Source organism: Portunus trituberculatus, chromosome 17 (genome assembly GCF_017591435.1).
Source record: "Portunus trituberculatus isolate SZX2019 chromosome 17, ASM1759143v1, whole genome shotgun sequence".
NCBI lineage: Eukaryota > Metazoa > Arthropoda > Malacostraca > Decapoda > Portunidae > Portunus > Portunus trituberculatus.
This window is the reverse complement of record NC_059271.1, coordinates 33,270,303-33,286,499: the sequence shown is the minus strand read 5'-3', so window position 1 is coordinate 33,286,499 and position 16,197 is coordinate 33,270,303. Positions and strand designations below refer to the sequence as shown.

The 16,197-nt window shown below is 46.6% G+C and overlaps 1 protein-coding gene across 8 annotated transcripts in view; it reads left to right on the top strand.

The window, feature by feature from the left end:
• Positions 1 to 1,013: 1,013 nt before the first annotated feature.
• Positions 1,014 to 16,197, top strand: part of LOC123505257 (zinc finger protein castor homolog 1-like) — a 269,504-nt gene continuing 254,320 nt past the window's right edge. For 4 of the 8 annotated variants that reach the window (XM_045256478.1, XM_045256483.1, XM_045256476.1 and 1 more), the window contains exon 1: positions 1,015 to 2,146. The gene's annotated coding sequence lies outside the window, so the exon portion shown is untranslated. Of the gene's footprint in view, positions 2,147 to 7,505; positions 7,530 to 16,197 lie in introns of those variants that run through there. The other 4 variants (XM_045256482.1, XM_045256479.1, XM_045256480.1 and 1 more) reach the window with 2 other exon arrangements.

The window sequence follows — 16,197 nt, the reverse complement described above, 5'->3', positions numbered from 1 at the left end:
GTCATAGGCTGTGCCAAGCTGCTCACCTCTGGGAACCTGTTATGCCCGCGAACCATTCATCCTTTGCGTGCACAAGTACCTGTAATAGTGCTGCTGAACACCTTCCTGCCTGCCGATCACTTGTTGTCAAAACTAATCCCCTGCGGAGAGTGACAAGCGCGGGAAGAGCCACAGCCACAGTAGACAGGACAGTAATCTGCGTGTTGAGGCCGCCGCGTCTCTTGCTCGTCGCCGCTGGGGAGCGCCGGCGAGAGGATGAGTGACCGGTGTGAGTGACGAGGGTGGCGGCGGCTATGAGGTGGGCGGCGGGGACTCATCACCCGCGCCTCGCCCCGCCGGCGTTTTTATTGGTTGTTGGTCAGCCCGGGAGCCAGCGTGGACCAATGAGCTCTAAGCTGCAAGCGAACAAACTATTTTGCATTCTTCCACGTCAAGCTTCGTTATCTAAGACTCATTTTTGATGAAACAATAGTACATAGGCAACTTATGGGAGCAAACTGCACGAAGGTTCCTGTGAACCTATTATTGAGAACATACATGTGACACTGAGATGAACTTTAACTTGGTTACTCCTTAGATTCTCATTAAAATGGCGACCGTCGAGACGCTGTGTTACTTTCTTTCTGTTGCGGATGCACAATTGACGACAGAGATGAGTGTATAAGGAATAGGCGGCACTCGTGGTGGTGAGGAAATGCGGAAACACGGGCAGGTAACCAGGTGTTGCCACTCACTTGTGCAAGTTGCGGGTGAAGATAGTTTCGTGGAGAGAGACGTGGCTGGGAGGAAGGGAGTAAGAAACCTGGCCTGACCCACTCACTGCCCACTGAGATGAAGGACAGACAGGGGCAGACGGTACTGGAGTCTGTGTTGGTGATGCACGTGGTAAAGGACGTGCGGGATGATGCACGTGGTGGTGGTGAAGGGGGTGTGCGCGGCGGGGTGCGCGGGGGGGCACTGGCAACACCGCTGTGGCCGGGCCGGGGCGCGAGCCCACGATCGCCTCACACGGCTGTGCGCCGCCGCCTGCCTCACACCGCTGTGTCAGCACACCCTCCGATAGCGCTCTTGCGGCATCTCGCTTGCCGCACCGTCAACGTTCACAATCGTTGCCAGAGCGGCAACGTTGGTGTGCCAGTCAGCAGCGGCGGCCCAGCCCCCACCAGTGTCCTTACCACAGTGCCTCTACCGGCCAGCGTTGAAGTTCCGACGCGGCCTATACTCCGCCCGAACCACAACATTCCGCCCACCCAGGATACAAATATTGTAGTGCCTCGTAATAAAATTAATATTTTTCTGGCGTCAGCCAAGATCCATCCCAAAGTCTGCCCGAGGAGGTTCAGCATCTGACCCATACCCATCCGGCCCTCACGACCCCAGAATACCTGCCCCGGCAGCTCCACGCCCCTCGGACACATTGCCCACTTCACGCTCATCCGCCTCCCCGATTCCGCGACCCCACGCGCCGCTCGACATGAGATGATTTGTGTTTTGTGTGATTTTGTGTGAAAGTCGTGGGAAAATTTTGACAAGTTGTGCCAGGAAGAGTAGTGTTGTGGCGCGGCCGCGCTGTACAGTTCCCGGGTAAAGGAAAGCGCCCACAATACCAGGTGAATTTGGAGTGAATTGGGGTGAGAATTTGGACAAAAAAGGCCAAACACGTAGGCTTGTCTGACCATTTATCAAAAGCGAGAAGTCGCTACGAGGAAAAGGGGAGACCTGCCAGAACCATGGCCGACAATTTATATTAATCTAAGAAAACATACAAAGGTGACAAGTTTTAAAAAATCCGCCGGGAACTCTCCATTGGTTCCCAAGTCTTGTGCTGTCACAGTCGACCGAAGATCATCGAAATAGAAGGTCACAAGAAAGCAGCATCCAGGTCCCTGCGCGTCCCTCTTCTGCAGTGTTGTGCCTCACTTTCAGGCCGAGCTGGTAGTTCCTCAGGGCATTCATTGGAAGCAGTCAGTTCTGTGAGAGTTGTTCTGCTTGTGGACGAGTGGCATTGTGTGTGAGGGAGGAGAATAGTGACAGGATAGCAACCAACAGAAGCCTTTCCCTTGCACCTAACATGAGCATCCCTTTGTAGCGCTGCCCAGTGAACAGCTACTCACGCCACCACACTGCCACCGCGCATACAGCCTAGGTAAGTTTTGGTCCTTTCCTCATTAGATGTTGCCCAGAGATAGGTGAGTTCATTGCATTGCCGATGTATTCAGGGGCATAGTTAGGATTCAAGAAACGAATACATCAAAGAAGATCTAGAAATGCGGTCAGAATATTTGAATAACACGTGAAACATATTCGCCTTACTTGTGCAATCCACGGTGAAGTAAGAGCAGGATGAAGTACGTATGTGTGTATTGGGACGCCAAGATCATCGGTGGGCGCCTTATGAAAGTGTGGTGACGAAGTGAAGCAAGGGGGAAAAAAGAAGGAAGGAGGGTTACATGGAACGAATGGAGCAGGAAGGAAATATCAACACCTCTCAAACTATATTCTACGCAAGGAAACATCAACAGCAAGACTAAAGTGTAAATAATAACCATCACCCACTTACTATACCACGTCAATGATTTAAATGAGCAAGTATGCACTCATACACACACATACACACACACACACACACACACACACACACACACACACACACACACACCAGGCAAGCACTGTATTAGGAAAACTCGAGCACGCCGGTCGCTGTGTAGTGGGGGAGCCAGGGAGCCACGCGGGAGTCGAGACACGCGGCCCACCAGCCATAAAGCACCCGTGAGCCAGGAAACTTTTAGCAGACCACAAGCAATCACCTCAAATGACAGGGGTTTACAACTTGAGGCGACCTAACACTCTCGCCGTCTGTTATTTCCTCGCTATTAACATTCTGAACGTTCCGGGTGTGATTCATGTGGGAGGTGTAAGTGGCGGCATCCTGTGGGCGACACCCTTCGCCCGCCGAAGATCCAACAGGAAATTCGATGGGACGTAAACTAGGAGATGTGTTCATCCTTTGTTTGCTCCTCGTGAAATTATTACTTAGTCTTCGCACTGAGAGACAGACAGACAGAGAGAGAGAGAGAGAGAGAGAGAGAGAGAGAGAGAGAGATCAGACATTAGAATAAGTTTCAAGCGCAAAATTTCATATTAATGTACATTTGCTTATCTTAACACTATTATCCTTCCTTTTCCTCCTTCTCTTCCTCCTTCTCCTCCTCCTCCTTCTCCTCCTCCTCCTCCTCCTCCTCGTCCTCGTCCTCCTACTCCTCCTGATGTTCTTCTTTCACCACCACATACACCTACTCACCATCCTCCGTCCTTCTCCTAACACACCTTTTGGTTCATTTAAGTAAAAGTAATCAGCAAAACATCGAATCAAGGAGGCGTTCAGTGTCGGTCAGCTCGGCGTCTCATTCTCTCCACTTGGCCGCGATGTCACTGTTGTCTCCCGAAAGCGTCGCATCCCACGAAGGCGACGCTGTGACTGGCGTTGTGGAGCAGGCTGAGGCGGCGATGAGTCTTATGTTGCAGTCCGGTGTGTTCTTCCCCACCTTGCAGAACTCCTTTTTATATACAATATGGGGTTTTTATGGGAGTTTAATGGCTAAAGGAGATATTTTGGGTGTTTCTTATCTGAAAACACACCCGTTATCATTATTATTTGTCGTCATCAGCACTTCACTACCGCGATAACGTCATGAAGTCCAACATTTTCGCCACTGTTCGTCGTGTACTGGTAAAAAATTAAAGTTGAGTTAAAAAGAGAAAAAAAAAAACGGAAGGAAAAAAAAAAGCTGGTGTATAATTAGGAAAGCGTGTAAAAATTCGTTCTTGATAATTATGTTTTGTGATAAGAAGTTTGAATATTGGTTTTAACGCACGCTAACAATGCACATTAATAATTACGGTAGAAAACAATAGACGTGAATGATTGTAATTAGGAAAGTAGATAATAGAAAGACACAGCTTTGTTATTATTGCCATTATTATCGCTATTTTTATTCATTATCATTATTATCATGATTATTTTTTTTTATTTTCTATTATTGTTACTATTATTATCAGCAGTCGCTAAGAAACCACTGATGTTATTTTATCCTACTTGTAAGCTTAGAAACCCTGCAGTCAGCTCACCAATAAAAGAAAAATACACACACATAATTTATTTAATACATATAAATACTGATATATAAATACAGAAGTGATGAATAATCGTGCCAATGACTATCTACACTATAATATTTATCTAAAGCACGAAACTCCAATAAAAATATAAGTGCGAGGTTTAAAGCAATTACTGATGGTTAATTTTGTGACTGCAGCATCAGATCCCAATCCTCGCCATCTTGAAGAGTTCAGGCGGTGTAGGTAGCAAGACCAGCACTGTCCCTACGTGAGTCCCTTTGCTGCACATGCTGGCTGGGATGGGGGATGTTCTTTTGCTTTACTAAACACACATGCCAGGAGAGGGCGGTTCTTTGCTGCATTAAACACACATGATGGTTGGAGGTGTTCCTGTGCTGGGGGTGTTCCTTTCCTGCACTCCTAAACACACATGCTGGCCGGGAGGTTTCTTTGCTGCACTCCTAAACACACATATTGTCTGGAGTGTTCCTTTTCTGAATTAAACACACATATATACTGTTTTGGGTATTTCTTTTCTGCACTCGTAAACACACATGCTGGCTGGGGCTGGGAGGTTCCTTTGCTGTAATCCTAAACACACATGCTGGCTTGGGCTGGAAGGTTCCTTTGCTACACTCAACACACATGCTGGGTGGGAGGTTCCTTTGCTGTAATCCTAAACACACATGGTTGGCTTGGGCTGGAAGGTTCCTTTGCTACACTCAACACACATGCTGGCTGGGAGGTTCCTTTGCTGTAATCCTAAACACACATGGTTGGCTTGTTCAGGCTCAGTAAGAAACGACGCGATCTTTGGGTCTTTTAAGCGGTTAGAATCTTGGAGTCTTGGAGTGTCTGTGGCAATGCTGTGTAGGTTAGGTGATGACTTCCTGTTGACATCACGAGTACTCCAGCATCACCTCACCAACACTCACCACCACTTTTTAGGGTTTACAGTGGAGTGAAATGATGATGATGATAATGGTAATGATAATAGTAATAATAATAATGACAATGATAATAATAATAATAATAATAATAATAATAATAATAATAATAATGATAATGATAATAAATGATAATGGTGATGATGATGATTATGATAAGGAAAAATAATAATAATATGCAAGTACCTTCATATATCCAATTGTCATAACCAGTAACAGTTCAACAACAACAACAACAACAGCAATAGCAGCATCAGCACATCATGGGGGCACAAACAACTTGCAACAACGACAAATGCACACACACACACACACACACACACACACACACACACACACACACACACACACACACACACAGTCTAGCACCACAACTTTTTCATTTCCTTTCACTACCTTTGGCCAGACAGCAGCTCCACCTGTAGTACTCTGGTGCAGTGCAGGCTGTAGAGGCGAGCTACTCTGCACACACACACACACACACACACACACACACACACACACACACACCAGCAGGGTAGAGGGACTGCCTTCTCCTAGTAAAACAAAGCAAGTGACGCCGCTATCAAGTGTCATGGGAGATGCATGTCACGCTTATCCTTCTTTCTTCTGCTTTCTTTTCTTTTCTCCTCCCGCTTTACTATTTTTTTTTTCCATGTGTGTGACAGAGGATAGTTGCATGAAAGGCCTCGCGTCACTTGGGAGGCAACGACGCAGATTGATGTGTTAGTGTGGTGCGCGGAACACAAGGAGTGGAAGTTTGCGTGGAAGTTTTTCCTTGTTAATAGAATGTAAGCGTACACTGCTTCCGCCCCACAGACACACGAAAGACACTCATCCGTCCATCAAGGAACAGAGGACACCAGCACCGGCGAGGCTTGCGAGCGTCTACCTCAATCACGTAAATTATTTGATTACATTGATGACAGTGCTCAGCGGACAACACAGTACCGGCGGTCGCTGCCGCGGCCTCGTGTTTCATCTGCAGATTAATCAGAGTTACCGCGAGTTATTTACGGGTCTCGTCCTCACCCTCGCATTGCTGGCGTGCCGCCGTGACGCCCGTAACGCTTCACCACACAAGGAATGGTCCATACACCTTCATGATACGCAAGGCCTTGTCCTCCTCCAGGTGGGTGATGGGTCCGCTCCGTCAGGCGAGCAGCAGTAGCCTCTCCGACACCCACTCCTGCGGTCAGGTGACATATCTCATCAGCGGCAGGAAGGTCTTGCCCTTATAATTATCACACTTTGTCTGGCGAGTAAATTCGAGCAGGAACGAAAGCATAAAGTTTGGTAATAAGTGAGTGTGCGGGCCGTGAGGGCAGACTACAGCACAGCAGTGGTTGCAGTGCATGCAATCTCACAATGATTGGTCGCGTTGTTTGTATTTATTGTTATGCCTTGTTTTTATTTCTTACACCCATCGCGAGGCAACGATGAAATGTTAGTGTCTGTGACGAGAGCAACACTGGCATTCGTCACATTGCATTAATGCAAAGGAAAGTTTCTACAAACAACCAGTTTTAGAAATGGATTGCAGGTGCGTGCTGAGGGTTCGTTTCTCAGCAGCGGTGACAGCTTCCTTGAGGTGTTCAACTTTCATGAGGCGGCGACGGGGATGCGCTGATGGCCTGAAATCAGAATGTGTTACCTCAGTTCACGACGACCATTATCAACCAAACGAGTTTTAGACAAATTCAATTTTACGTCTCGTTGAATTTCTTGATAACCACCTTGGCCAACCCTCACGAGAGCGAATGTGGCCTGGGATATAATATGAAGCAGAATTATAGCATAGTTGTAGTGAGGTGGAATTATCGCAAAAGTGAAAATTTTGTTGAGAAGTTAAGGCCAGGCAGGCGGCAGAGGCGTGGGCTGGTGTAGGGTATTGATCACACCAGTTAGTGGGACATTAAGGCGCTCCGCTGCTCATTTTGCCATAAAGCAACATTCTTGCCAAACTGATAATTACAGGATTAAAGTTGCAGCGCTGAGTCGGGCAGTCCGCGGCAGCCGGTACCAGCGGGGAGGTGCCCCAGGGGGTGGAGGGGGGATTGGGGGGCCTGGTGTCGCAGGATTCAAATAGGTAGCATTTTGTTTTAGTGTGAATTAATGCGGTCTTCTTTATCTGCTGCCATTAAGACTACAGAATAGAAGTTAATGGAGAAAGATATTCCGAAAATAAGAATAAAAACTTTGTAAATTATTCTGCTCTCAGCTGACAGTGGCAGCCTCGAGGCTCGTATTTTTCCCTCTTGTCATCTGACTTCCAAATGTTCGTGAAAGACTGTCCGCACTGAAAAAGTTGTTGCAGTATTCCCTCAGCGTTATATAGCGGTGCCGGGCTGGCGCCGCACTCATACCCAGCCTCTTCCCGCTGCCGGACCACCAGCGCACTGAACACGTCGGTGCGGCGCGCCGCCACTCACACGGACACTGTCAGTACTTGCAAAGTCTCAGGTCAGTTGTTGAATTTGCGCAATCCGGTTACTTTGGGAATCACTTGGGTTGATGACGAAACGCTGCACATATAAAGGTGAGTGCACTATGGCAGCCAGGTGACGGGAATAATCCACGGACGGGCTGCCTCTGAGACCTGGGATGGGCGGACGAGCCCGTTACTTCGCTATCAAAATACGCCACACTACAGGTAAACACAGATGTAGCGGGTATGGACAGGTGGCACCGCGGCAACAGAATACGGATGGGGGTAATTATTAAAGCCATACAAGGTGTAGTAGCGAGCCTCGCCAGTCAGGCGGCAACATCTTATCCTGGAACCGGTACCGGGTGGCGAGGCTGACGCATTGCAGACTCGGTCCTGTCCTATTGTCACTTTACAGTCACTTTCAGAATGAAACCACGTTGACGGCCCTCACCGCCGATTACTGTCGACAGGGGCAAGTCAATTAAATAGCGATGTGCCTGCGGGTCCCTTCAGCCCGGAGGATTCTGCAGCACCCCGACGCGCGGGAATACCGACGGTGAAGCGGCCATTGGTGGGAGGATGACGGTGACGTCACTCGGCGTGTCAGTGAAACCGAGACTCTCTGCCCCCAGGCCAACACTGTCTTCCACCTCACTATCAGTAGCTTCCCTTAATAAAATGACGCCGCCCAGTCACTGACCGCTTGCCGCGATAAAATCGTGTGATGGTTTTTACGCACTGTAAAGCAAAGACTCACGTAACACAGCGGTATTAAGGTAAAGACAAAAGTGGTGCACAGTAGCAATAGTCACCTGGAAACACCTATCTTCTCATACTGCTGACCGCCGCAGGGAGGTGGTAGGCGAAGCAGTTCCTCTAATATATACTATTACGCACAGAAACAGTTTCTCGGGGTGATAACATCAAAATGTCTCAGTTTTCTGCTCGGGGATCAGAAGAGCCCGGATGTTCAAGAGTGTTGTACCACATACTCAAATCCACCGCTGGCTGACAGTGTTCCCTACAAATCCACGTAACACTTCCCTGTGGCACCGCAGAATGAAACTATAGAAATTGCACAGTTGTAACAAAATAGGAGGTACTCTGCATTAATACAACCGCTGGAAGGGACTGCAGCTGCGCACAGTGCTGACCTCTTGCGACGCGCCACTTACGACTCTATGACGTTTGTGCTTAAGGAATCTCGTCACCGTTCACACCTCAGTCCGGCTGTGTGTGTGTGTGTGTGTGTGTGTGTGTGTGTGTGTCGCCAGTCCGCGTGCCCTGCATGGGACTTGGGGACTTGCTCTGCTTGATGGTGTCTGAACAGTGGTGTCTCGGGTAATCTAGTAATTTTGTTAACAACGAACACAGAGCGCCATTACATGTTCCCACTGACTCCAATGTGTTTGTGATCTTTATATTGATCTTTTCGCTGTTTCCAGGACGCAATTCAACGCAGTTTCATATTTTCTTAATCGAACAGTACGGCAGCAACACAATTTTCACCGAGTTTTGAACGTAAAATCTCCGTTATTTTCCACGGCTGTCGGGTTTAAGAAATTTGTCATCCTTTTCCACTATTGACATTTTGGATTTTTTGCCAGACAGTGGAAGGGCGGCGGTCGCTGTGGGAGGGAGGGAGGGAGGAAGGGAGGGAAGGTTCAGCGGGAGGGTGGTTGGGAGGGAAGGCAGCGAAGGGGGTCTTGTTTGAGGGGAGGCCGCGGTAGTGATGAAGGGAGGAATGCGAGGCGTGAGGTAGGTGAGGGTCAAGGAAGGGATGAACGATAGACTTGAGCGTGAATGGGAGGCGAAGATACGACTGTGTAAGGGATGACTGTAGGTAGGTCAGCATTACTTTGCGGTCACTTCATACCTTGGCTCGTATTTTCAAACACTTCTGTGTCTTATCTCCACTATTTCAAAAGGCTTTAACTAATTTTTTTTTATGTTTTTTATGGTTCTAGAGACAGATTGATAAGATTTCTACATTACTAACTGGAAAAACACTCTTGAAAACCTAATCATCTCTGTGGCTTTGAAAAATATTCGTTGTGAGAGAGCAAAGCGAATACGGAATCTTTATCTAAATTCACACGATTTTTAAGATGTTTTTACGGTTCTAGAGACAGATTGACAAGATTTCTACATTTTGAATGGGGAAGCATTCTTGAAAACACCACTAATCATCTCTGTGACTTTAGAAAATAGTCGTGGTGAGAGAGCAAAGCGTTTCTGAATACCGACCCTTTATCTAAATTTACAAGAGTTTTTTAAGGTGTTTTTACTGTTCTAGAGGTTGATTGACATTATAAAGAGGAAAAACCCTGTTGAACACCAGGCTTTAATCTCTGTGGCTTTGGAAAATAATGATGGTGAGAGAACAAAGCGTTCTTGAATAAGGTTCATTTACCAACTCCTCCTCCGTCACCTCCTTCACTCAGCGGTGAAGTCGCGTTGGGAAAATTGCATAACGATGATGGTTCTTACTCTTCGTGGTGGCGTCATGTAATTTGCTGTAATATAATAAATAAATAAAAGTAAAGCAAAAAATGGCGATAAGTGACTAAGTAAGATAAGGAAAAATGGGAATTATATAACGCTCTCTCTCTCTCTCTCTCTCTCTCTCTCTCTCTCTCTCTCTCTCTCTCTCTCTCTCTCTCTCTCTCCGCCAGTACAATTTACCAGGCCTGAGGAAGAAAAAGGGGCATTTAGGAGCAAGAAGGGCATCGGGGTGGCCTCATCTAGCAGCATCTATTATTCTTAGACATGAAATGCACTCACACGTTCCCTCCGGCAGCCCTATATAGGGAGGCCGGGTGCGTGTGGCCAGGGGTAAGGGCCCGTGGGTTGGGTGTGGGTGGAAAGGCTGTATTACTATATAACTTGGGTAAACAGGATGGGATATATTTCACCAGTATTCCTGCTCAGGTGTTTTCTTCTCTCTCCCTCCCTCTCCGTCTCTCTCTCTCTCTCTCTCTCTCTCTCTCTCTCTCTCTCTCTCTCTCTCTCTCTCTCTCTCTCTCTCTCTCTCTCTCTGTCTCTTTCTGTGTGTGTGTGTGTGTGTGTGTGTGTGTGTGTGTGTGTGTGTGTGTGTGTGTGTGTGTGTGTGTGTGTGTGTGTGTGTGAGTAAGTGTCTGTTTCTATTCAATTTTTGTTTCATCTTTCTCCGTAACTTGAGCTCTCTCTAGATGTAGTTTCTCTCTCTCTCTCTCTCTCTCTCTCTCTCTCTCTCTCTCTCTCTCTCTCTCTCTCTCTCTCTCTCTCTCTCTCTCTCTCTCTCTCTCTCTCTCTCTCTCTCTCTCCCATCCTCACACTTTTTATTCCTCCTCGTGGTAGTGGTGGTGGTAGTAGTGAAGGTGGTGATGGTGGTGGTGTCTTGCATGCTTCTCGCGCCTTCCTCGGTCTTCTTACCTGCCTCACCTTACCACTTTTTTCTGCTTATTTTCTGTCATCCAGTATTTTTGCATACGCTTCTTGTCGTTTGTTTGACCCGCCACCTTCCTCCTTTTGTTTGTGGCCTCGCGTCTCTTGCAGTTTTCTTTGTCTGTTTATGTACAAGGTGTTTCTACTATTGTGTCTGTATGTTTTTGTCTTTTTCTTTATTTATATCAATCTTTTTCTTCTTCCTCTTCTTTTTCTTCTTCTTCTTCTTCTTCTTCTTCTTCTTCTTCTTCTTCTTCTTCTTCTTCTACATCAGTACGTTAATTATTCCTACCGTTTTGTGTTGCCCTTGTCTCTCTCTCTCTCTCTCTCTCTCTCTCTCTCTCTCTATATTCAGAACTGCGTTTCGCTTTGGCTGGAACAGAGAGAGAGATAAAGAGAAACCAGGAAGAGGGAACAGAAGAGAGAGAGAGAGAGAGAGAGAGAGAGAGAGAGAGAGAGAGAGAGAGAGAGAGAGAGAGAGAGAGAGAAGCCACTGGTAAGGGGTGAAGGGTTGAGAGAGATGGGGGGAGATGAGAGGAGAACGACGGGGAGGTGAAGCTGGGATAAGGGAGGGTGGCTGGGCATGGAGGCTTTGGTGGGGCGGGGGGGCGGGGGGCGGGAACTCAGCCTGGAGAGCGGGTGTCCACGGTAACTCGAGGCAGAGTGTCGCTGTGTGGCCGGCCGTAGCTACCCCGAGGACTAGCTTCCGGGGCAGCTGTCCCTAACCCTTCCCTTCCCTCCCTCTGTAACCCCGCCACTGTCCCCCTCTGTCTCTGCCACTCCTCCCTCTCCCTCTCCCACTACCACTACCACCACCACTACTACCACCATCACCACCACACACTGCCCCGGCTTTTCTCTCTTTCTTTTTCTCTTTTTTTTCTCATTCTCTCGCCCTTGTGATTTCTCTCTCTCTCTCTCTCTCTCTCTCTCTCTCTGGTTTGCTTCCCTGTTTCTATTTTTCTTGTCTTTTTACGTTGTTTCATTTATTTTTTTGTTATTGGTGAATTCAAAGATTGCTTCCGTTTTCTGTGAGTTTCCTACACTAACACTTTTCTTATTATTAGTATATTTTTTTCTAATTATTGTCATTATTTTTGTATTTTATTTCCGTTGTTTCTCGATGTTTTTTTCTTTTTTTTATCTATTTTTCTTGCGTCTTGCTTCTCACTTGCTTCCTTTCTTCTTCTTTCTTTTTTTTCTTCTTCTTCTTCTTCTTCTTCTTCTTCTTCTTCTTCTTCTTCTTCCCCTCTTCTTCTTTTCTTGTCGTTATTGCTTACGCTCTCCTCTTTATCTTCTCCCCTTCTCATATCTCTGTCTGTCTGATTGTCTGTCTGCTTGCTGCTCTCTCTCTCTCTCTCTCTCTCTCTCTCTCTCTCTCTCTCTCTCTCTCTCTCTCTCTCTCTCTCTCTCACATTTTCAACTTATCACTAAATATATATAATTCATTTGATTTTTATTTATTCTTTTTCTCTTTTCTTTCTTCCCTTCATCTTTCCTTCACGTCCACTTTATCCCCTCTCTCTCTCTCTCTCTCTCTCTCTCTCTCTCTCTCTCTCTCTCTCTCTCTCTCTCTCTCTCTCTCTCTCTCTCCCTCCTCTCCCTCTCCCTCTCCGTCTCTCTCCTTTATCTCCCCTTCCTATACCACCCACCATCTTCCCTTCCCTACCTTCTCCTCCCTTCTCTCTCTCTCTCTCTCTCTCTCTCTCTCTCTCTCTCTCTCCTTCCTTCCCCTTCCTCTGCTCACGACAGACGGGAAGAGGAGCGTCGCCCTTCTCCGGATATTGTGATTGCTGTTAATTATTTGAGGGTCTCTCTCTCTCTCTCTCTCTCTCTCTCTCTCTCTCTCTCTCTCTCTCTCTCTCTCTGAGTTCGCCTGTACTTATGTTGTTTATAAACTCGGTCCCTGAAGGAGAGAAAACCGCCATGAGTAAATAGAACTGAAGTGTGGGAATTTTACGACTTATTTTCGATGATTCTCGCCTCGCCTTGGTCGGGATGGAGTCTTACGTGGTTAGTTTTCCTTTTTTTTTATTTATTTATTCGTGTTTTGCTGGTCTAGTTGTTGTCCTTGTGTTAATATCCGTGGTGTGTGTGTTTTTTCTCCTTCTTACTCGTCATTTTTTTTTCCTTCTTTTTTCTTTCTTTCTTTTTATTATTCTGTTGTTCCTTCTTCGTTTTCGTTTTTTTTTTATATTTGGGTTTTTTTTTATTTAGTTTATTTATTCGTTTTAATTTTAGGAAGTTATTTTTTTTTAGTTGTGTCTTGTTATTTTTATTTTATTATTTCTCTCTCTCTCTCTCTCTCTCTCTCTCTCTCTCTCTCTCTCTCTCTCTCTCTCTCTCTCTCTCTCTCTCTCTCTCTCTCTCACACCACCTTCTTCCTGCTCTATTGCTTTCCATTCCCGTAGTCGTCCATCATTTCCTTCTCTCTCTCTCTCTCTCTCTCTCTCTCTCTCTCTCTCTCTCTCTCTCTCTCTCCATCTCACCATTCATTTATCTCTCTCATCCCTCACTCATCTCACCATCTACTCATTTTCCTTCCTCTCCCCCTTTACTTACCTGTATCATTAATCTCTCTCTCTCTCTCTCTCTCTCTCTCTCTCTCTCTCTCTCTCTCTTGCTCTCGGTCTGGCTCCCTTCCCTCCCTCTCTCTACTGCGAAATACTATCTTGTTCAATGTGTTTAAGTCGCGTTGGTTGGCGTGGCTGCAGTGCTCCACATCTGGCTGGCATGGGAGCGGCGTGTGTCCTCTCAGCACGCACTCCGTCAGCTGCAGGTCAGGCAGGCTCCTGAGGTCCTATATTTCCTCATGTGCAGTTAATCGCTTCCGAAGGTCGTGGTGGTGATGGTACTGACAGGAGACAAGGATGTAGGGAGAGGTTTTATTTGGGGAACTTCATATGTGTGTTAGGTTACTTGTTGAATAGTTATTGGCGGTAGTGTGTGTGTCTGTGTGTGTGTGTGTGTGTGTGTGTGTGTGTGTGTGTGTGTGTGTGTGTGTGTGTGTGTGTGTGTGTGTGGTGTCAGGAGGTACCATTGCGAAATAGTGAGCATCCAAGCGCCTTCCTACCTCTCTCCTTCTCTTCCTCCTCCTCCTCCTCCTCCTCCTCCTCCTCCTCCTCCTCCTCCCCCCTCTCCTTCTCCTCCTTCTTCTTCTCTTCCCCCCATCTATTTCCCAGGACATGTCGCAGACGCAAACACTGAGCTCAGCGACTCGAGGTGGAGAGGCTGACGCGGCTTTTCAAACCTGATGCGGCGTGTTCACTTTGTGTTACATTGAGCGCTAGTTGAAACCAGAATTAAGACTTTCCAGGTGCGTGTATGCTGACGTATACAGCCGCGCACACACACACACACACACACACACACACACACACACACACACACACACACACACACACACACACACACACACACACACACACACACACACACACACACACACACACACACACACACACACACGCCATTACTTATTAGCTTGTTGTGTCCTCTTCAAGTGATTCCCATGAAGCGCTTTTCCTTCATCGACTTGATCAGCGGTATTGACTTCGCGTCTCGAAAACATCCCCATCAGCAGCCTTGCCGTCTCAGGGTAAAGGCCACATCACCACTTCGCGCCCTATACACAATCGCCTTTATACATTCTACATCGCTTCCTCATCTCCCAAACAAGTCAGGGAGATTAGCAGGCAAGGCGTCAGACCACCCTCGATTCCCCTTCCGTCGTAATGCACTAAGCAGGAGGCACAGGTGACGACTTTGCATGCTCCTGATGCCTCCGCTCTCACCCGGACCAAAGCCCGCAGAAACTGAAGGAATCACCTGCAACATAACACAGAATTGCGCCCTTGCATTGCCTCCTTCATGCTTCCCTACCGCTGTACCCTCTTTCACCGTCACCTAATACTGCATTTTCACCGTCGCATCATACTCAAGTAGAATGACAAGAGCATAACATTCACAAGGAAGCGACAGGGTATTGGTACACAAACTGCACCATCAAGTCTGGCCATTCAGGGCTATTGGCGCTACCACGATACGATATGCTGCTCCTCATCGCTTGCTTCCCTTGTCAGGATTTGTAATGCATGAAGGAAACATTTACTGCTCATTAGACAGTGGGTTAGTGCAGCGGATCCACAGTGTTGCTAATGGTGATGGTGGTTGTAAAAATGATAATGATAGTGCTGATAGTAATTAGGATAATGGTTATAAAAATTATTGTGATGGTGATTTATGATGGAATGGTGGTTGTTGAAGATGCTAATGATGATGATGATGACTTGTTAGAATGTTGATTATAATGATAATAATAATAATAATAATAATAATAATAATAATAATAATAATAATAATAATGATAATAATAATAATAGTAATGATGATGATGGTAATAATAATGATAATGATAATAATAATAATAATAATAATAATAATAATAATAATAATAATAGTAATAATAATAATAGTAACAGCAACAACAAAGAACATAAAAGTAGCAGCATTAGCACTAATCATGAATATAATAATGACACCATTAATGCACGTGCCATTGTGTCTTCTCGGAAGCTACAAAGAGTGTCCGCTCATCAGAAGTGAACATTCTCTCAAATATGAAAATTTAACACCCAGAGTGCAGTTCATTTTCATACGCAGCTGACATGCAAAATTATCATTAGTCGACAAAGGACGGAGCTCAATGTTCGGAGAATTATTCTATTTCTTTTGTAGCAATACAGTGTTATGGGATTCCTGGCTCTACAAGTTATTATTTTACTTTCACGCGCATACTTTCTTACCAAACATTAAGGAGGACGATGTGTTTTTCTATCGCAAAACACCATGCGATGTGTTTACATAATTCAACACTCGTGTTTGGTCGAGGGCCACCACATTGCGACCACAGCCGACCACCGCCGAGCTGACCACAATGGAGCACCGCCGCGCAGCCCTCACCTGTACCACACGGCGTCCTGTGTTGAGTTAGCGAGCCTTCATCCGGATTGTGGGTTATCGGCAAGACAGGCAGGCATCCTTCCTTAATGCTGCGGCGCGGGCACGGCGGGGGTATCCGATGGCGCGGGCCGGGCGTATAGGGCGGGCTTAGGATAAAGGTCTATTGAATAATGTGTTGTATATTCTGTAGACGTGGGGCGGGGATCGAGGCGGGCGGGGGCGGGCAAGGGAAGGCAAGTCAAGGGTTCTCGGGGTTGACCAGGTCCTCGACTCACAAATAATGTATCCCTTAAACTTTCTCCCCGTCACTCC